Source organism: Lichenostomus cassidix, chromosome 3 (assembly GCF_008360975.1).
Source record: "Lichenostomus cassidix isolate B80296 chromosome 3, HeHo_3.0, whole genome shotgun sequence".
Taxonomy (NCBI): Eukaryota; Metazoa; Chordata; class Aves; order Passeriformes; family Meliphagidae; genus Lichenostomus; species Lichenostomus cassidix.
In genome coordinates, this window is record NC_139483.1 from 81,594,430 (window position 1) to 81,616,115 (window position 21,686).

The 21,686-nt window shown below is 38.5% G+C and overlaps 1 protein-coding gene across 5 annotated transcripts in view; it reads left to right on the forward strand.

The window, feature by feature from the left end:
* The first annotated feature begins 1,021 nt into the window (after positions 1–1,021).
* FILIP1 (filamin A interacting protein 1) overlaps positions 1,022–21,686 on the forward strand; it is a 101,398-nt gene continuing 80,733 nt past the window's right edge. For 3 of the 5 annotated variants that reach the window (XM_085056479.1, XM_085056482.1, XM_085056480.1), the window contains exon 1: positions 1,022–1,499. The gene's annotated coding sequence lies outside the window, so the exon portion shown is untranslated. The remainder of the gene's footprint in view (positions 1,500–21,686) is intronic. The other 2 variants (XM_085056481.1, XM_085056484.1) reach the window with 2 other exon arrangements.

Consider the following 21,686-nt stretch of genomic DNA (forward strand, 5'->3'; position numbering starts at 1 on the left):
AGTGCAGGCTTCTGTTATGACCTGCTTGAATCTTTCTTCACTCTGCAAGGTTGGTATGTCCTGATGGATAAATATCAACAAGCAAATTATTTAGCATATTTTCTTTTTCTTTCCTGTCTTCTTTCTTTCCTCTCTCTTCATCTAACCCTAGATCAATACCACAGATCATCACTAGAGAAAAACTTTCCAAAGGAGGCTCATTCTACATTTAACTCTGAAGTACTGCTCAGATGAGAACAGAGTTGTTGGGGTAGGGAATTCTTGCCAGAGACATTTACATGGTCTATTCTGCTGTGAGGTGGTAGAACCTCATTCCAGAGTCTGAGATCTGCAATGTCTTTGGAGTCTTGATATTGTTACAGCTTGTGGGCTGAAGGCTGTTCAATGTTACTGCTGGTCTGTTGATGAAGAGACTTATGGCTTAGAATTAGGAACAGTAATTAGATCCAGAAGCGAGTGTAGATACATCAGAGTGTATATAGCCCTGGAGCAATGTGTTCCTAACACTCATATCAAACAAACTATGATTTGTGTGGCTTTCCTTTTATTCTTCAGTGAGAGTTAGACAGTGTAGGAATAACTGTAGGAAGCTCTTGGTCTGGGAGAAAAAAGTTGTCTTTGGAATAAATATCACAGTGAAAACTTTCCACCCTAAGCCTTTCATTAATTTCTCCATGTCATCTTAGTATATTTAAACTCTGTAAGAAATTATGCTGCAGAAAGTTCTTCCCACGTGTAATTTTTCCTCAAGTGAAGTGCATACCTTTCAAATTATAAACTTCCTACTTGTCCTAGGAAAATCCTCACTGTATAAATAATTGAACTCATCTGCAGTGAACACAAGTATTCTTTCTCTAGCAGTCTAAAATACATTCCTAAATACACATCTTGTACTTAGTGCTTTAAATAGTAATTACTCCCGTGAAGTCACTGGAAGCCCTTAAAAGGATTTGACAGTTTCCCCACAATCTTTCAGTGAATGTAGTAGCTGGGCTGTGCAGTGCTACATCCACTGATAATTCAGCAGCTGAGGAACTCAGCAAAGCCTGCTCCAAACTTCTCAGCTGTTGACAGGCTTGACTTGCTGAGAACACTGGTTAAATATAGCACAAGCGAGCTGAGCTCAACAAAGTCATTGCTGTAACACTGTGTGAAGAGACCAGAGGAGGGGAAATACAATCTGAGAACTAAACTGCCAAAGCCTAACACCACCTAGCAACAGTTGAAAAAACTTTTAAACAAAAGTCTGGGTGAGACACAGAGAGAGTATACCTCCTACTCCTCCTGCCTGGGATTTCTGCGAGAAGCAGCTCCGGTCTTCTGTTCTCTACCTTGTTTCCTTCATTACTTCAACTGCTGGTAGACCTAGAAAAGTGGGAAAAATTTCTATCTTTGTGCTCTCCTGGGCTGGATCATTCTACTCCTGTGGTAGTGCTGTGGGACGGGCTACTGCAATCTGCTGTGTAAAGGATATATTCCCAGGTCCGTGTTGCTAACAGGTAAGACTGAGTTAACCACTCCAGTGCTTTTTTTTTTTTTTACAAGAACTTTTGTTTTCTAGCGTCTTTTTTACAAAAAATTTATTTTCTAATGTCTATTGTCTCTTTCTTTCTTTGAACAATCTTCTGAATGATTTGGAAATGTCCATAGATAGAAAAGCATTACTGAAATAACTTTTGCTGTTCTGAGAACAAGCATAATGAACTATCTAGTAGTAATATGAAAAAGTGTGCATAGATTTTGACATGTATTTTGCTTATATCTGCTTACAGGCAGACAAAACACAAATCAACATTTAATAATAGAATACATGTCATCCCCGACCAGTGATAGTCTAGCAACTATTAAAAACAGTGACAACCTGTGTGATAACTAAGAGGAAACAGCCATTCAGTAACAGAAGTATCTGAATACTTTGTGACCCATAGCATTTGTACCTTTGTTTCCTTTGTAACTTTTAGGAGACACCTGGTGCCTTTCATACTACCTTTGTGACAACCGCTCTTCATTTTTTCTCTTGTGCTTATTTACATAGAATGAATATTAATCTCTGCTCCTTTGATTAGCAGCATAATGCAACCATCCTAAGGACTGACTTTATGTTTATTGTACCTAAGTGTGCTTGAGCTGGGTCATTGTTGTTAAAGTGTGTGTTCCTTTTAGTAAAATAAATGAGAAACCTGTTCTCAGATGTTTTACCCTGACAGCAGGACGGAATCCTGTTTGTTGGTTGGAAATGCTTATCCTATGGCCACATATTGGTAATGTAATTTAGGGGAGGAATTGCTTACTATGATTTGCTTTGTCTTAACTGTCAAAAGCTGTTTGATCAACTGGAGAATTAATTCCACTCCTCCCTGCCACCTCTTTTAAAGCTGTTTTCTGCAAGCAAAAGAAATCTAGTTTGCATGAATTTTTAAGACATACTGATTATGAGTTCATATGCAATATGAATTCAGTTATGAAGGCAGAGATTTAAAGAATGCACTTACCCAGTGCAAAAACCGTGTTCATGGATTTATGTGGAATTGTCTCAGATGAAAAATATTTGTCCTAAAGAAGGAATGAACAAACTGAGTCTGTGCTGACTGTCTGTGGTGTTTGACACTTAGTCTGTGGACTCTGGGACTGCCTCAGGGGGATCAGAATGTCTTGCTTTAGCTAAATAATTCTAGTTGCATCCCTGCATACTACATAAATGACATCAATACCACATCTTAGCAATGAATGGATTGGATGGAATTAAAATACTCTGAAGCAACTTTGACTTGGTGACAGAGAATGTAACTGCCTCTGAAATGATAAAATAAATTAAGTATTATGATGGAAGAAAATTCTTAAAAGCAAAAAGTAATACAGTGTACATTTTATTTTTTAGAAACGGGCACACTAAAGCACTAAACAGAAACACTTTTTGGCAACTATCATTTAATGTGATAATAATTATTGTGGAATTACAAAAGCACTATGGTATCTCAAATCTAAATCTCAAAAGGAAACTTTGGAATTACTTTTTAATAAGGACATATCCTGAGAAAGCTATCTTTTCATAAGAAGGCTACGCAATTAGAATTAAATCTGAGACAATATGATTTGTACAGTTTTTGTCATCTTGACATTAGAGTGAAAATGACTATTTTTTTCTCTTTAATGAAATATTTGGCAAATTAAACAGTGGAGAAATGACAAATTTGACCTTCTGAATATATAGGGATGGCAAAACCTGGGAAAATGCTATGTTAAAATTGGCTGCTTTTTTGGTTTAGTTGTTTTTCAGCGTAATGTCTGGTTGTACAACTTCCCTTTTTTGTACAACTTACTTTTAGCAAAGTTTTTTAAATCAAAAGGCAAATTATTAGCCTGATAACTATCAAATGAAGTGACATTTGAACAGTCTAATAGCAACTTGGACCTCTAACACATGGAGTTGTGGTTTTACATACATCTATCTTCCTTTCCACTTCAAAATGGAGGAGGAGGCTAAAATTACTCTTCTCAACAGGTGTCCACAAAGAGGCTCTGGGATTTTCCAATCAAATCTGTGGCATATATAATGAGGCTATTCAACAGATGGTTTCATATTTGAAAAATAGCCAATTCTTCTAATGACTACAGTGAAACCAAGGTCAATTTGATATCAAATCAAAAAGTAATTTATGTTTTGGCGATACACTCCATTGTAGTGATTTTTGTGGAAGACAAGTAGACATAGCATACCCATTTATCTTCCCCATTATGCATAATTTTGATTTTGTTTTTATTCACATAACTGTGGAATGAATGGTGCCTTTCATGGTGCTAAAGACTGTGTGCTCCTTCCAATCTGAATCCACTTCCATACTCTGTGGCTTTTTTTATTTTATTATAATATTTTCATAGTTATATTTATGATAAATTATTTATTAGATTAATTTTGTTATAATTTTAGCCAATCCAGTCACAGCTAAAGTGACTAGACCATCTAAGAACTGAGTGATTTCATCACTTCAGTCTTTCAGTCTCTTTATAGAGGATCTGATTGTTTTTAACACCAAATTCAAACACTTGAAATCCATCTTCAAAGCCCAGCACTGTTCTGTCTCTGCTTACATATGCCCTGATTTTCCTGACCTCCTCCCACTCATATCTGGTAGACTATTGACCTTTGGCTCTGGTGTTTACTGGTACATCCTTTGTGCTACTGGCTTTAGTGAGCTTGACATTGACCTCATGACATCTAAGTTTTCTGTAGAGTCACTCTCTGTCACACCTGACACAAATGTCATGGAAAGAATACACATTCATATTAATAGAGCTATGTCAGCCAAAGAAGGATTTCTGAAGGAATAGACATGCTTGTGGGCTAAGCATTAGTATGTGAGGAAAGCTCTGCTTTGCTGGTGTGCCCTGTTTTGCTCCTCTGGGTTACAATTTCACCACCATAGTAATTTCCATACTAAAAGCCTTTTACTGATAGAGTTGTATCAGTGAAACTCCTCCTGATGCAGGATCTTTCTGCTGGCACAGATTCCACACATGCTTACTTTAAGGCTTTTGGTAATCTTATCTATCTCAGTTCAGGTACCCACAGGCAGAAGTTAAGAATATGCCTCAGAGCTGTGCCAGTCAAAGGTCAGGTTTATGTCACTGAATTCAAAGTGAGGTTTCCTTTGAATTTAATACAATCAGGTTTTAGTATTCAGTAATTAGCAGATATATTTCCAGTCTCCTCAAGAGCATTTAACACAATTGATAGTCTATATTCCCATCCAAATTTTTTTTTCCTAAGAGACATTTTACTTTTCCTCCAATTTCCTGTTTCTTGCCTTCCTTTCTCAAGGTCTGTCATTGCAGGTTGTCATGTTATTTAAATGTATAAACTGAATTTGGAGCAGGCGTTTTGTCCTTCTACATAATCTAAAATGCCAGTTGGAGAAATAAAGTGAATATTTGTGAAGAAGCCAGATGAAACAACATTACAAATGAGAAGGAACTCCATCATCTATTCATACTTCCTATTTCACCAAAAATATTTAGTATGGAAAACATAGGATAAGAACTGAAAGCTAGAAGGATAAAATAAGGATATTCAATTGCATAGAAAAGTTTAATATTTCTTTACAAGAAACCCAAATGCCTAAGCTTTTCAGCTTCATTATCTTATGGTGATAATTTTAATTTTTAGCATGTTCTGTTTTCATTTCTCTCATTGTTTTCTACTGAAAGCTGTTTCCTAATTTTATAAAGAATATTGGCAATTATTTGGGGAAGACAGGCATTTCTTAATTTTGGAGAATACTGGATAACTGAGAAAACACTCAATTAATAAAATATGAAGATGTTTTAATGCATAAATATCAAGATGTGTCTCTTTTTCTACTTAGTGCTAGTATTTGTACCAAGCTAGTGGCACTAAGAACTTGTAACACAGTCCTGTAGTTATGCTTCGAGATATGGTGTCCAAAGGGCAGAAACAATTGTGCCTGTGTCCTTTTCAGGAGAGATAGTGAGAGTCTCTCATCATGTTGAAAATGTGTGATACTTCATGTATTTGTGAAAATGTGCATTTCAGGATACTTGATTAGATTTTCCCTTTTATTTTGGGTCTTGGCACCTACTCCTGCTTCTGTAGATAATCTGTACTTTCTGTATTACTTTTTATTCTTGGTATCATAATAAAGTAAGTACTAATATAAGTGCAAACAGAAAGTCTTCCTAAGTTGGGATGGCTGTACTTTTTTTTTCTTTTCTTTTTTTTTTTAAATTCAAGATGGCTTTGCCCTATGATTTCCATTCTGCCTTGGCTGGACTAGATGTCTAAATCTTTTCCACAAGTAAAGCATGCAAATTGTAGCTCTAAAGGTGATCTGTAAGACCACATAGATTGTGGCATCCTCCACAATGTTTTACACACTCACAAATACAGAGAAAGAAACAATTCCTACAATTAAAAGCTTAATTAAAACTTCATCAGAAATGTGAGTGCATGCCTGCATATGCACATGACTTTTGCAAGGAAGGAAATGCTTTTTGGCACAACAGAATGCTTTGCTGAAGGAGTGGGACAAACACATCCAAAGCACAGGGAAATAGGCTGGAGCTTGTACTTTTTCCCTTAAATGGACAACCCGTGTGGTTGCTGTGTGCTGACAGAGGCAAAGGGGGTGTGAATCCGAAAGATCGCTGCACTTTGTCCAAGTGAGTTTCATTTCAAAGCTGATAAAATGACCATTAAAATATTAATTATCTAAGATGTGGCCAAAGTCAATCAGATATAAACCAGTAAGGTTTCAAAACAAGAGCAAAAACCTCGATGAATTTGCAATAAACTTGTCCAGTTTGATTTACACACTTTTAAACTCTGTAATACAGTAATGATTGCTTTCTTCACTTTTCCTTTTTGGGGAAATGGTGACAAAGAGTGTATGTTTTGTGATTTATGCTGTTCAAAAGTCTGTTCCAGAGCAAATGTAAAAGTGATTATTTTGGAATCTAAATCCATTTTCTATCTGCAGTCCACAGTATTTAAAGGCTTGTATGTTTGTAGGAGGGAGGTATCTAACTAGTGTGTTATGGTTGTCGATAACAAGAGCTACAGCTTTGCTAACAAACTTTAAAAAAACCCAACTTATAAAAAAAATGGATTCTATTGTAGAAACAGAATAGGAAACTTTTTTTAGAAACTGGTTTCAAGGTTGCTCCTGTTATTAAAAAAAAAGTAATTGAAAATGAAAACTCATGTGGCCTTGGTAGAAGAATTCTCACTGGAGCTTATCAGCCTGCTTGTGTTTTTCAGAAAATATAAAGCAAATGAATGCAACAGAAAGCAGAGACTGCTTGCATCAGTGTAATCGAATTGCTGCCAACTTGCCTTGTTTATCTAAGAGATCTCTGTGAAAATAAGGTCTTTCCCACACAGGCATGAGTCATAGGATGTAATGCAGCTAAGCAGACTTGCTTCAGCTTTCTAATGCACACAAATCTAAACTAACCTGCTTTAGTGCCTGGTCTTGTAACTAAAAGAGATCTAACTTGACAACAGGAAGGGAGAAGTAATGGTGAGTTCATGGTGCTATTTCAGTGCAATAACCTGAATGCTAAGGAAACGATGCAATTTCCATTTATTGGGAAAACTGCAGTTACTGTGACAACAAATATACACGGAAAAAAACATACACAATTTATCCTCAAGTTCAAATTTGTGAACATAGTAGAAAGGGTATTAATAAAATCTCACACTATCTAGTTATGTATCTCAAAGAACATTCTTACTTTTAAAATATATAATCCAGATTGTTGAAAAAATAACCCTTTAAAAGCCATAAGGGTATAAACCAAAGGGTGGGAAAGCACATGTGGTTAATGATGACTGGTTCAGTGTTGTGCTGACTAAAATTTAATTAAGCATATATTTCTTATGCTGAAGTTATTCAGTTCCTGTGTCTGTCATTCATACTTATCCCCAAAATCTCGCTTGTCTCACCCTTTGTAACTGCAAAACCTCTTGGATCTAACTTTTAAGGTAAAGGTTGCAGTAGTTCTTCTATAGTCTGTTATTTCTTTTTTTATTCTTCAACAAGGATTTCTGTAATGAAAAGAAACATAGATTATATTCCAGTAGATAAGGACTTCAGTTCCTCAGTCTGATAAAATTCTTTAGAGGAAACTATATATTCCAATTTTTGCCACTGGGCAGGAGATAGCAGGAAGGGGACGATGCCATGCTAGATGTCCTCAAGCATGTCAAACATAGCGCAGAACAAGATGTCCCTCTGCACAGAGGGACACACATGGCAGCAGAGCTCCTGAGTGCCAGGGGAACCACGTGTTCCGAGGCAACTGGATTTGGGAACCACTGCTGCTTCCAGTGCCATGAGACAGAGGCTGGAATCCGAGGCACAAAACACATCAGAGTGCAAATAGTAAAAGGCATGGTCACAGTAGCATATCCTCTGAATGAGGTGTGCCACTTATTTACAGAACCATCATTCAGGTGAAAGGAACTGGCAGAAGTCATCCACTCTCCCTCAAAGTGGGACTAACTCCAGAGTCTGATCAGGTTCCTTGGGGTTGTGGTTATTTTCATATATATTGAGTATTTTTCGTTTATAAATATTCTAAGTCTCTCATCTTTGTGATCTTTTGATCACAAAGTTTTGGATATGGCAAGCCATATAATATATATTTTGCAAGAGATGATAATCAGTGTATCAAAATACATACACTGAGTAAAAGATGGCTTGGGAGTTGGTTGATAGTAACAGAAATCACAGGTCTTTGGCACTTTTAAAATTTCAAAAGAACCCACCTGTAATGTTTTGGGGTTTTAAATTTTTTTTTATATTTGATGTGTTATATCCTAAATTAGGAATAAAAGACAAAAAATCTAGTATGTAATTTTTTATCTTAGTTTACTCCAGCTTTCAGAGTGCACATCTTCCTTCTCCTCCCTCCCACATCCTGTTTAAAAGCCAAACATTTAGAATAATGCACCATTGAGGTGCCACAATTCTGCAAAAACAATTCTGAAAAACGTTAAGTGTATTGTTGCGGAGGTGTGACAGTGCAACATATTGTATCCAGGTAGTCCAGTGAGATGAAAGACTAGCATTGAGAATGTAAGTAATAAGCAAATAAGCATATAAGGAAGGATAACAGAGGTGCTGTTTTTGAGGAAGGAAACTCTGGAGGCTGTTTCCACTGCTGAGTTCACTTTTCTCACTGAACATCTCTTTCCAATTGTATCCTAATCAGGAGCAGAGCATGATGCACATATGGCAAACAGGATTCCTAGATGGAGTTCTGGTTAACCTGACACTGGCTTAGGCTAGTTTAAAAAAAGCCCTTGTGGAAGAATCTAAATCTACCTGTTAGTGACTATTGTAGCATGAAACAAGGACAAAGCAGAGGCCTTGTGGCACTCCAAGGGATGTGGCAGTCAGTATTTCCATATAGGATTTCTTATACCTATTAAGAATAATCACTGAAGACAGGCAATCTTCTGCTCTTTACATAAATAATGTTCTGAAAACTAGAACTGTAACTAGAATATTGTCATCATCAGTAGAGATGGAGAGAAAAAGGCCAGGGAATTCTCATAGCTGGTGGTGTACAGAGGTCTCAGATGCCATTGTACTTGTCTGGAGCAAACTCAGCACTTGCTGCAGAGAGGAGCTGGAGGAGCTGGTCTGTCTTGCACACACACACACACACACAGAGGTCATACAAATTACCCTTGCAGCCTTTTTAATAAAAAAGCTTCCATGTGCTTCAGTGGGGGTTAAGTTAAAGGCAGTGAGATATAAGAAGAAGAGATCATGCTTTGAAAGACACCAGAACAGGCTAGGACAGCCAAGAAGGGCTTTAGCAGGAGGCTAGGAAGCTGAGTGTTTTAAAGCTAGACCTCTAAATCTCTAAGCCATGGGTTACCAAGTTAACAGCATCTTTAATTACCCTGCCTTGTATCCACAAGGGAAGAGGTTCCAAAAGTAGCTAGTGGGTTGGAGAAAAAAATACCCAAACTGATTTTCCTGCTTTCAGAGAACACATTATTAAGCTGCAAATTATTTTGGAATGGCTTTTTATTAGAAAGATAGAGGGGGTGCAATGTAGGTATCTTTGGCATTTGATCTATTTGCAAATGAAAATTTACAGGATTTACACAACAGGATTGCTGTGGTACTTGGGGGCCCAGGAGGATCTGTTCAGAGCCCTCTCTGTGATAGTGACACAGCTGCCTCATTCCAAGAAAACAAATTCCCTGCAGTGATACAAGTTCCTAGCCCCTGTTCAGTATCACTGCCAGCCACACAACCTTTATCACTGCAGGTCTCTGAGAACTAATGAAGTGCTAGAAAAATATGTGATAGCTATAGACAGTATAATGAGTTTCTCCTTAGCTTGGCACAAAAGGAGACTAGGAAAATAATCAGAAATAAACTGCATAATCTACATAAGTGTTCAGTGAATGCCTTCAAAATAACACAACAGTTTGTAACAGTTTGTTAAGAAAAGTAGAATGGGAACATTTCTACAGGCTATTGCTGTCAGCTTATAAAAATCCCTCCAGAACAGCAGCAAGTATCTAGAAATGAGGCAAGCATAACTGCACACAAGGAGGCCTAATTTAGTCACCTCCAGCGTTAGTTGTGTAAACAAAGTTTAAATCTCACTGCAAGAGTGCGATTGCACTGCAAAGCTGTAAGAGTGGCAGGACATCTGATAAATTCCTTGTCCATCAGAAACACTTCTCTAAATTCAGGTTCCCTCTCCAAAATATTCATGCCATGTTTCAGTTTTGTTGTTTATCCCTTTGAAATAATATTTAAATACCTTAAAATGTGAGGTGGTAGTTGTCATACCAGGGAGGAGGAATGCTGGTTAAATGGCTGCCTTTCACACCAGTGACTCCCTGTGTGCCTCTCAGCAAGTTACTTCTGCACTGTTAATAACAACCTGGAATGTTACAAGAATAAACATAGTAGTGACTTTGACACTCTGAGACGTTGCAGTATTGAACATAGTGTCAACAGCTTTGAATAAGAAGACCTAAATAGCCCTCCTTGGAAACCAGATTCTGCAGGGAGAAGTAGGAATAGAAGTTGAATTAATCTGAGTGAGAAGAATATGTATTTTTAGAGGAGCTCCCCAGAGGGAAGCTTAGCTGTGCCCTGAGTTATAGGTCACAATAAATCAGCCATACTGGTAAAGCACAGCAAAGAAATGTTGGAGGAGGACCAGGTATGTGAACAGAAAGCTTCAAGAACAAAACCATGCCAGAATAGAAACCAAACTAATGTCAATACTAAGATGTTTCAGGAAAATCAAAACCATTCCCTCAGGTTCAGTTGTACCAGAAGTAATTCGCAGGGCAAAGACAGTGCTGTCAGCTTGTGAGCTTGTTGTTATTTTGGAAGTGCTCAGAACAAGCTCTCTAGTACAAGGAGGACACTGCTGGGAAAAAATAATCTTGAAGGAGAAAGGACCTTTGAGAGAAGGGGGTGAGCAGGATGCCCAAATTAGCTGGTAGTTGGGCAGCTCTGGAGCCACTGTGGGGCTGTGGGGAGGCTACACAAACCCCATGTATTGGCTAGAGGAAAAGGGAGCACCTGGAAGACAGAAATGTCCTGTGGTGCTGCCTGTCTCTTGCAAGCTCAGCAGGTAGTCAGTGTCTCCAGTCGTGCCTGCTTTGTAAACCAATGGTGGCAGCTCAAGTGACTCTTTTGGCAACTGAGATTTTTGATAAGGGCTTACCAAGGAGTTAAGTTGCCATTACATGACTCTCAGCTTTAATTCAGACCAGTGAAAATTAGGAAAAAATACAGTTTTGATGTCTTCAAGGAAGTTGAAGTCTTTGACCTCTAGATGATCTGATGCCATGACATACTGCTTTAAAATCTCCTGAAAAACAGCTTTGGAGCATTTTCTTGAGATTTTGAATCTGTGTGGTTGGCAATGCCAGTAGACAGAAGGGATGGTGAGTTTGGGAGCAGGGCTGAGTCCCAGCCTTCCATAGGTACCACTGCTCAGAAGAGGCCACAGCTGCTGAAACACTGCCTAGGACAGCACAGGTCTGCCACACTGTGCCCTGCCACGGTGGAATGGCAGTGACAACTGCCCAGGTGGCCTCAAAACTAGCCCAGATCAAAGTGGGAGGTGTGGAAATAATTTCTTAGTTTAGTTGTAAGCATTTACAGATGGGGGAAAGAATGGGGTGATAAATGACCCTTCCTTGGATTTCATGGAAGGGAGCTCAGATCTTTATTGTGAGAGTTCTCCTGAAAGTAGATATGAAATGTGGAAGTCCAAGCAGCCACCCCTATACCTGGGTGTTCCAGCACAGAAAAATGAACTGCATGTCCTGCTCTGCTGGGAGAGGAGTGAAAGCTGTATTCCCCTCTTGGGGAAGGGTTCTGGGAAGATAAGGAAAACACACTGGCCAAAAGAAGGTATGGGAGAGTGAAAAATCAGTCTCCTGGGGCAGTTATGCTCAGCTGCAAGAAAGAAGCATGGAAAGGAAAAGAAACCATTGGTACCCTTTTAAATGATCCCAACTAGCTTTAGGAAACCAGTTAATTTCACTGAAAAAACAGGCATCCGTGCTAATGACATCTAGAAGGCTCAAAAGAATGAAAGGGAGTTGAATTTGTACCAAATGTTTTGTCACTGTGGAGAGTGAAGCTTCTCCTCATGGGTACAGTGGTAAGACCCATTCTCTTACCAAAAACTCGTGCCATACTTTAGCAGACCATGAGTTCTAAAGGTTTGTTTGAAGTCTCACAGCAAACTGTAACATACCGGGGAGGGTTTTGGTTAGTTGGTTGGATAGGTGGTTGGTGTTTTCTTGTTGCTGTTGTTGGGTTGTTTGTTTTTTTTTTTTAATTTAGGGGTATGCAGTTGGGTGCTTTGTTTGATGGGAGGTTTGTTTTTTTTTCTTTTCATAGTGAAACAACAAAGTTAAGAGGGTTTGAACCTAATGTCTCATGGCTGAACCTAATATCTAATCTCTAAGCTCCCACAGACAGCCTACTTCATTGTTGTTTTCCTGATGTAAAAACAAGGGACCTGAGAAACAGAGAGCTAATAATGTCTTTTCAGGGTGGAAATTTTGTTGTTTCTTGGATGAAGCAGCTTGAGATGCTTCAAACAACTTAGTGTATCTCCTCCAAAGGATGCATATACATCTCATCTCTGTGTGTCTAAGCTTCTTTGGCCTCTGTCCAGGATCATCCACATTTCCTGACTCATGGCAACTGTACCCTGTCTGGTTGTACTTCATTAGCAGCAGCTCAAAAATCAGCAATATTCTGCTGTGGCGTAAGTTTTTCCAAGCAGTAAACAATAACATACTGCCACAAGCTTTATAACATTTATCTTGGAATTCAAGGTCCTGAAGAGACTGCTGCTTATTATTATTTTCTTTAATGACAATCCAAAAAGAATATAAGATGCTATTCTGTAATAAATATTTTCAGGATAACTTAGTATCTTATTAATTAAATGTTCTGAAAAGGAAGAATAAATGCTAAAGAAGTTATAATAAGCCAATATTTTTTCTTCCAGCTGAGAAACATTGTTATGATTTTTTTATTGTCCTATCAGTTTTGTTGCTATATCAGAACTTACAGAATAAAATGGTGAGGGCAAATTTAAAGCTACAGAAGCAGAAAATAATATGAAAAAAAACATTTTAAAGGTTTAGTGACATGCCTTTCAGTACATCCTATTCTAAATAGCTCTTCTTTACTTGCATCTCAAACATTTGTTTAAAACATTTTAAAAGCAGTAGCATTGTCAACTGGCTCAAAGCAACTTAGAAAATAAATGGTCCTTGGCTATTACTGGAGTTCATTAAAAGAAAACTCTGTCTGACTCTAAAATCTATTTTGGAGCTACGACTGCTCCACTCCCCTGCTTGTGGCATGATGCAGCTGCTATTCCTTTAATATTTTTGCTGACAGCTACAGCTGACAGATAACATTTCAGTTCACCCCAACATCAACTCTATCTCAAGGCTCCCTTAGGCTGAAAACGCTGCCTTCCTTGTGGCTTTACCTGCATCACAGTGCTACTCTGCAAGTGTGCAATCAAGGGAGCAATCATTCATACTGCTCACCTGTAATGGAGCAGCAGACACAGGGCTGCAGCCAGGCTGTGTGCTGGGGAAGCACATCAGTCATCTCTCAGTTGGGAATGGCACAGCAACAGCTCTTTTCATCCATTCTCCCACATCCTAAGAAAAGAGGCACCTGAGTCTGGGAATCAAAATAATTTTGCATATATAGCTCTGCAGTATGTCAAATGATCTTTTACATTAGTTGTCACCTTATATTTTTGTTTTAGTTATATTTGTTACCATGGACAATATAAAAGTTATTTTATCCATCATAATGTATAATCCCCTAGCAAACAGGATTTGATTTCTTGGTTCACAGAAGTTTTCAGGTAATAATCAATCTCTTGGTATTACTGTGGTGATTCACCCATAAAAGGAACTTTTCAAAAATGCAGGACTGTTTTCTTCCCAGAGAAAAACCAAGAACATTTACAGTGCTCCCAGTTCTGTCCTTGAACATCCTTATCTGTAAGAAAGAAGCTGGAGGATAAGTCCTAAAAGTAGTCAACATGTAAGAGAGAGACACAAAGAAAGGTGAGAAGGAGGCATTGCTCAGTTAGCCCTTCAGAGGAATTCTCAGGAAAATTAATTATGATATATATGTACTTTTTTGCTTGATGACTGAATTTAAAAAATAAAAACAAATAAATGCTTTGCTATGAGATCTTTTCCCCCCAGGATTTGCAGTGAGGCCCATTAGCTTTAGTTTGGATTAAATATTTTACTAGACTTCAAAATACTGCTTTTATTATGGGGCTCATCTATCAAAATTTAAAGAACAGGAAGACAGGTGGGAGTTTGGAGCCATGAAAAAATCCGTGGATACAACCCAGAAAGGAAAGGGTTAGAATACCTTATTACTACAGGATAGACATGAAAACACCTCCCAGGAAAATACTTTGACTGTTTCACTCTTTGCAGAAAAAAAGTCAGCTTTGTATGAAATATTTAAATTGACCAATTTAAACTGGAGCAAGAGCTAACACTTGGGAAGACCTGAATGCAAAGTGACAGAGATGGCCTACTCCCTGTGACCCAAAATTCACACATTTTTATTCAAATATCTATTTTTTAATCCTGCAGACAATTTGAAATACAGTTTCTGTATTGTAAGAACTTTAGACACTACTGGGCTTTAACAGAAAATTGGGACATCTGGGAAAAGAGGGCAGAGAAATAATTTTCTTAAAATTTTTCTACTTTACTCCCACAGTATTTCTGACTTCTTGTGATCTTAGCATGGGGGAAAAATACCAGAAATAGCAGAAGGAACTGTTTCTGCAGTTCATATATTCCATTCTCTTTTCATGTTTCTTTGAAACTTTATACTGAATTTGACCCAAACCTGCTTTGGAGTACTCAGACCCATCCTTTTAGGCACAATGAATTGCTTACTAGAAGAAACTGCTCAGAATAATTTCAGCTGCAGGCTCTAATCAGACTGTTCTGCTTCCAGTTCACCAGGGCTGAGAAAAGCACATCCTTGAGCCTTTAGAGGTAGTGTAAAGGTGTTCTAGCCCTTCTTTAGATCCCATGGGAACTGATTTACAGCTGGAGAATATTGGCAATACCCTCATATTGCCATTCCTCTGCATAGAGAGAACCTAAGAAAGTACAAAGCCATCACTAGAAAAAAATACCTACCAACACAAATAGTAAAAAATATCTACCATGCAAAGTATGGTGTCACTATGTATATATGTGTCTATATATATATATATATCTACTATATGTATACTACAAAGAAAGCAGTGAACCTCAGTTCTCTGTGAGTCAGGTGATAATATTAGATTATGTAGTCTTTGACTGTTCAAGAAATGCCTAATGTAAGTCCTATTGTGTTATATTGGATTTATTTTGTCTTCTTTGGTGCAACTCCCCTTCCACAGCTTTCTCAAGGATGGCAAAACTTTTCAGTTCTGTCCTGCAGTTCAGTGGAATCATCTGGATTCTAACTCTGACCAGTGGCATTTCATCTGTGTGACTGCTCAAATCTAAACAGTTTCTTTATGGAAACAAGCCTGCCTGAAACAGCTTGCATTGAAACTCCACTGTAGCTAATAGGTCAAAATTCCCAAGGACATTGCACAAAAGTTTGGCAGTGTCAGACTGGTTCATCTTAAAAATGCAATCATAGAGCATCGCAGGCAGGAAAACACATTGCACACATATTTACATATTTTTTGAGTGCTGCCAAAATAGGCATCATTTGCAGATCAAATAATAATAATAATAATAAAAAAACAACTTAGCAAGTTTGGCTGAAGTAATAACAAAGAATATTTAGAAAATTTCTTATGGCATGTCTGAGAACGTGCTGTGTATGTCAGCTCACTGATTATGATCATGTCCTTTTTTAATCTATTCTCTGAGAAACCACAAAATCCACCAAGAATAAGATAGTGAAAGTCAGAACAGACAGCATGTCTGATGTTTTGGTTACAAACAAAAATATATTAATTTATTTAATAAACCCCATGGTTTTATTTTTAGCATCTTTAAAAATTCTTCTTTTAGAACACGGGGAGGGGGGAATGGATTTGTTGATAAACAGTCTTATCAACATTAGGTACATTTTGAGTTTCTTCAGTAGCTTTCTCGTAAATTTTCTTTGCAAGTCCTTCCTTAAAGTCAAGAAAAAGCTGGGAAAAAATCAAGGTGTTCCATCTAGATACTTTTGTGCAGCTGACAGATTTCCCTTACCTAGTCAATAACCTGAAACTCTGTTAATAGTGGCATTTGATGGATTTCTCTTAGTCTCAAGTTTTGCTGAATTATTGGTAAAATATAGCTAATCAACTGGGAATTAGCAATAGATGAATATTTGAAGTATAAATGTGAGCAGATACCAAATGCTCCATTAAAACACTATAATATAACTTAGGCATGACAATTGATTTACAAATTAAATGTTAGGCTGGGATATAGAAGAGAACACATACTGCAGAACAGGCTGACAACAAAGCCCTATCTAAGTTTGCCTGACATTTTTCATTAAAAATCTAGTCTTGTATGAAGCCCAGTTGTTTACAGCTTTGCCAAACTTCAGTTGTTCAGGCTGGATGTCTGGATGAGTCTGAATTGTTTTTGGAAGTTTCAACTAGAATGCTTTGAGCATTTCCAAGAATTAGTTGAGAGAAAATTCTTGTTTGCCCATGTGAAAACAATCCCATAACCATTTTGCTGAAGAGCTTTAATGTGTCCATGTTCCAGAGTGATCTACTGAAATTCAGCCAGGAAACTGCTCTGTGGCAGCAAATTGACTTTTGCCATTCTTGTAAAAATTGTGCTGGGCTAAGAGCCACTGAACAAAGCATTTTACCAAGGATACCTTGGTGATACCAAAGATACCTGGTAGAGATTTGTAACTTCTCCAAATAGCTCACACATAATAAAAGCTGTCCCAGCTTCTCCCATCTCACCTGTTGCAGCTGACATGCCATTTCCGGAGAGCACCTCCACCTCACAGTTACTAGCTCAAGTAACACTCTCGCCACAGTTACTTCTTCACCTGGTGCTACAACACAGAAAAAAATGAGATGAAAGCTCTTGTTTCTTTCTGTTTCAACAATACTTCCTCAGCAGAGCCTATGCTGTGGTGGGAAAAGATGTGTGGATAGCATGATTGCTCTTGCTGCTAGGGAAGGTCACTGGTGAGGATTAGCACTGTGATAAGCCCTTTTGTGATACCTTTGTACCTGACTGTCAGGATTTTTTTGCCAGTAATAAATATTGTTCATCACCTTTGCTGTGGGATGGAAACATTGCCTTTGGGAAGGTAGAGAATAATCAACAATCACACTGACCCTTTGCCAGTGTAAACATGCTTTTATTAGGAATATATCTCAGTCTTCAGCTGATTCACATTTGGAATCAGAATAATCTCAGTTTGTGTCTTTCTGTGGTGTGAGTTTTGTGCCATTACACTATTTAGATTCACCATTGCCTGACAGACAAGTTGGACTTCTCCCTGGCTCCCAATATCCACCTCAGCTCATCTTCCAGCTGTGAGCTTTGGAAGTGTTCAATTTCCAGTCCCTCTCTAATAGCTGCAACTCTCCAACTTCTTTCATCTGCATGGCACCACACTTCCCTGCAAAGCTCTCTTCTTAGTTCTTCCCTTTGGATTTGGGCACGGGGCAGGCTCCTAAGGCAGTTTGCTCAACCTGCTTTCCTCTTGTAGAAACAGCTACAGCAGCTGCTGTTCCCATATTTTTACCATGCTCACTGTTCCTCTTCTCTCTGCTGCACTCCCCCCCAGGAATTCATTCCATCTGACTGTGCCATCTGTCTGAGCATTTCTCACTTGCTTGCCCTCCTCTCCAAAGTCAGGGCTTGGCAGTTCTGCTGCAGTTTTGTAAAGCAACAATGTGTGTTTCCACTTCTCACAGTTTGAAAGCCACACAGAAACAGTTAAAAATATGTGGGTGACACTAGACAATGCCAGTGCTGGTTTTCTGACCCTCAGTCCAGTTCAGGCTGCCAAACTCTGGCCTCACCAATCTGCAGGCAGGGCTAAGTCCTGAACCATTCTAGGAACACAACTGGTTAGCCCATGCCAAAATTTTGACCAAGCCCTGGCACTGCTTAATCCTAGATCAGACATAATCCGCATGTCATACTCATCTGAACACACCAAGTGCCTGGGATCATCTGAACACTCACATAAAATATTTCTGCATTAGGAAGATGTACTTCATTATTATTGAATTGGACTTCTCTAAGATTACAGCAAGAGTGACTGTTATCCAAGCATATTTTGAGCTTCTAACGATGGAAAATTCTAGCATTGGGAAAAGTTTTGTGACACTTGTGCAAACTGATTTTTGAGTTAGTTTCTTAGGCATTATTTTAGTATATCTCCTCTGTATGCATTCTTTTCTACCATCTACTTTCCTTTCTCTCTTTTCATTAGATGAGTAAAAAAGAGAAACAACACAGACGATTTTAATGAAGCTCAGGGACCAGTGTTTCCACCTGAAGTATCTTAATTAATGAGCACAGCAGATGATACTTCAGTCAGATGAGTCAAAGCTAATAACACTTCATTGGGTCGTCTTAGTTCCTTATGGACAAACAGTGCTTAGAGCTACAGGCACACTTGTGCACATGATTTCACAGGACTATCTGCTTTTCAAAAGGAAACATGTAAGCAAGGAAAGAAAAAAGTCAGCAAAAAAAAAGGCTAATTTTAACCATATGTGGTTTTGGAGAACTGGCTTTATTGAACAACAGTTCAATGAGTAACACAAAAACCTCATATGGGCATTCTAAGCTCTATCAGAAAAAAACCCCAAAACTAACTTCTTGATACATCAACAACTAAAGTGTAAACAGCGAACAAACCAACTAGAAACTCAGAGAACCACTTTGAGCCCTTGGCTTCAGCAGAATGGAGCACAGAACTCTTACCATTGTGGGGATAGCAAGCCTTGCAGGGCCTTCTGCACTGTTCCATGCAGAAATGGAGCATGGGAATTTTCAGGTTATGTGGTCTGGATGAATTCCTTGTCCATCCTCTCCCATGAAAGGACTGTGGTGGTGCCTCAGAGCCCCAGGAGTTGTTCACTCCTGTAAGTGAAGCAGAACCTCAGGGGGCAATTCCAGACTGAAATTATAGCATGAAGTAAAAATGACCACCCATTTTCCTGCATAAGTTTCCAATGCCCAGCGTTCAATGCATGTTTTGTTAAAATTTGAAAACCACAGTTTTAGAGCAAACCAAGACTTTCATCTGCCAACATGCCTGTTTGAATCCTTCTCCAAGAGCTGACGAAATTATCTGACATAAAGCAGAGCAGAGGCTACATTCTTTACAGAGCTTAGAGTGATGCATATTTTACCAACTCATCCATGAGAAAGGGATTCTTGAACAAAATGGCTAAGTGAAAGAAGAGATAATTTTAAAAACATGCTTAAATGCTTTTAGTTGTGACATGCACTGTGAACAGTGCTAATGATTTCAGATATAAGGTTGTTCCACAATTAAGAAGCAACTTAATACACTTTTAAATTGTAGCTCTGGAAACATCATTTATGTTTCCAGTACTTTTATCTTAAATAGTCTTCTTGGCTTTACAAAAATTTGGTTAGAGATTGTTTAAAAACTTGCAGCACCGGCACTAATTCAGCTGAACCGTTTCTGAGGAACAACTGTTATATCAATAAATATAAATATATGTAAGATTAAGATCCTTCCTATCCAAGATATTTCACCTTTAATTTTAGGTGCTTGAGGCATTACTGAAAGCTTAAAAATGTTATTGAAAAGAGTGCTGTGACATCTGAGCTGTGGCATGCAATTTGTTCACATGCTCAGCAACAAGCAACGTGCTCTGCCCTTCTTTTCTGTCCATGGGAAGAGTTGATTTTGGATTTCATTTAAGGGTGAGGCAAGTACTTTTGAGATAACATTTTGCAGTTCCCTGCTGCTCTGTTCTTATTTGCAGCACCATTAATTACTGTTTTGCAAGAACAGTTTTTGCACTAAACTGCTTAGTAATGGCAACAAATTTTTGTGGTTTAAGACTAACATAAGTCAGCTCCAGACACCTGCCGGGAGGTATTATAATTTTTTGTGTACTTCAGCTCAGGATACAGTTAGCTTTTATTGTTGTAGGGTATGAATAACAGTTTTGCTTCTAAAAATAGGTGTCTTTTGTATTCGAACAAAACAGTTCAATAAACCATCCTTGCCGAGATAACAGTATGTTTTTAATGTCAGAACTACAGTGGGACAAAGAAGCCTGCTTTCAAGGGTACCAGCCAAGCCATAGTGATTTAAAATAGTGAGCATCAAGTCCTTTAGTTTTAGTTCCATGTCCTGTCAGAAGCAATCAGATGAAGAGAGGGAAGTTCACTAAATTAGTAGTAAGCCACCAACTGGTTTTCCCAAAGTGAGGTTTAAGGCTTCTCTGTGTGAACCCCTGAAATTCAGCCGACTGCAAGGAACTCCACAGCATAATTAGTGGCAGCTGGGGACTGCATTTGTGCTCCAGTCTGGGCAAGCAAACAAACCAACCAACACACAAACCAGCGGCTGAAAGCTGCCAGCAGGGGAAAACAAGTGCATGGCAAGGATTTGAAACTTCCCCTGAGGGCTCTTTCTGTCTCCTGCTATTTTCAGTTCAGGAGATTGCCCTAACCCGATGTGGTTTATCTGGGTAGCAACTATAAGTGACTATATCTGCCAAGAATGTCTTCTTCCAAATCATGTTAACTTCTGCATCCATGGAGAAGGTGTTCTGTAGTCCTGCTGTTCAACAAACAGAACTTGGTGGTGGAGACTGCTTCAAAGCCCATGTAAAGCAACAATAACCAGCAAAAGAGAGCAGGTGCCAGAACATGGCAGGAGCATAGACTAGTTTTCTACTAGAAGTCTATGGGTTTGAAAGATGTCAGCATCACTCACCATGCTGGCTCCCTTCCCAGACACAACCAGGACAGAAGGCAGTCAGTGCCAGAGCCCCGCAGCTCCCTGACCTGTGGATGAACAGGGAAAGGCAAAGGCAAATGCTCTCTGTCTGCTGCCATGCACAGAAATTATCTGATAACTGAGAGATCCTTGAGAACAGATTTGTCTTCCACAGGAAATGAATAAAAAACCTTCACATGAAATTGTTGCCCAGGGCTCTAAACCTAGAGTTAGTACCATACACTTTGTGAGCATCCTTACACTGTTTCTCTCTAATATTTCAGAGAAGCACAGAAACTAGCAGTCCTTACAGAGGCTCTACTCTACTTTGACCAGTCACAACAGGGACTTAAAACCTACAGAGCTGGAGAATTCTTTGGAACCTGGAGATTCCTTGGTGAAGCTATTTCTTGTTTCTGACAAACAAACATGAACAGAATAATGTGGCCCATGAGGATTTTATTAGAATTTCTCGGAATTAATAATGTGTAAATCCAGAATCTAGTGTCAGACAGTATATAACTTTTTCTTTTGAATATGGACTAATTTTTCTCTTAAAATTAGCAAGGAAATTTTCCCCCCTTGTAAAAGAAAATATTTCAGAACATCAGTTTTCTGAAAACTCATCTGTCTTCATTTACGCATGACCAATTTGTTTCTGAAAGAGTGCAAAGCACG